This window comes from Typha angustifolia, chromosome 5 (assembly GCF_048772165.1).
Source record: "Typha angustifolia cultivar Huaian chromosome 5, ASM4877216v1, whole genome shotgun sequence".
Classification (NCBI taxonomy): Eukaryota; Viridiplantae; Streptophyta; class Magnoliopsida; order Poales; family Typhaceae; genus Typha; species Typha angustifolia.
In genome coordinates this window covers 1,623,190-1,624,240 of record NC_133243.1, presented here as the reverse complement: position 1 = coordinate 1,624,240, position 1,051 = coordinate 1,623,190, and the positions used below count along the sequence as shown (strand labels likewise).

The following is a 1,051-nucleotide window of genomic DNA, read 5'->3' as shown; positions in this document are numbered from 1 at the left end:
ATGCAACCTTCATCATCACCAGATGCTATTGTTGTCTGTCAAATTGACCAAGCGATTTATTGCATCCCTTTATGGCCTGTTCAAACAGTAATAACTAATAAGCACATAACTCCAAGTCATGCCTCTTGGGTACGTAAACAATTAGATAAAGAGTTACTTGTGAGCATCTTCCAAATGGGCAATTACAGCTCCGGTCTCCATGCCCGTCACAATCAGGAAATGCAATCAAAATTACTGAAATGGTGCATTGAAAAAGAAAAAAGAACAGAGTAATTAAGAAACACAGAGCAAAGAGGGAAAATTAGGCAACTATCAGGGCCAGTTACAGACCATTATCGCTACCAGAATCAGCAAATTAGATTACTCTTCATGAGCATGACTTCCGAACAATGTAGCAAAAGGAAAACATCTTACAATCAAATCTAACTACAACAAATATCCTGAATTTCAACAATCTAATAGATTACCTCTGAGGTTGGGAATCAGCAGTATATTTGTACCTATTCATGTAAACAAAAATAAGTCACAAACAAGATAAAAAAAATATAATTTTCCCTAAAACATATCTATACATACACACACAAATGTACAGCAAGTAGTTACAGGAATCCAAAACATAAGTACAGACAGTCAGATTCACAGTTTGCTGGATGCTAAATAGTTATCAAGCCAAAAGTAAACTAAAAGTTCTACTTGTTTATTTATTTCTTTAATACACCCAAAACATAATTAACATTGACTATATACAAGAATCAGCTATTAAGCAGTTATTTCGGGCTGCAGGATGCTTTCTTTGATCAGTCTCTCCTGACCGAGGAGAAACTTCCAGTAATGCACTAGCATGTTATCCTTTGGTAATAACACTCTCTGGCTTTCCTGCACAAAATATGGCATTTGCATCTGCTGCATGCATACCTGAAATGCATAAATGAGGAACAAATAGTTGCAGATAGATAGGTAGCATCATTGATAGTGTGATAAAGATGAGGATTGGCGCTTATAACTCCCGCCAATTAGCAAATCCCGCCATCATCAGTTAGCTTAGTGGTTT

General features: G+C 36.3%; 1 long non-coding RNA gene across 1 annotated transcript; it reads right to left on the bottom strand.

The window, feature by feature from the left end:
- Positions 1-583, bottom strand: LOC140760645 (uncharacterized). The gene is made up of 3 exons (XR_012104421.1): positions 468-583; positions 158-234; positions 1-76 (listed from the first exon to the last, which is right to left on the bottom strand). It is a non-coding gene; the product is annotated as an uncharacterized lncRNA (long non-coding RNA).
- Between the last annotated feature and the right edge of the window lie 468 nt (positions 584-1,051).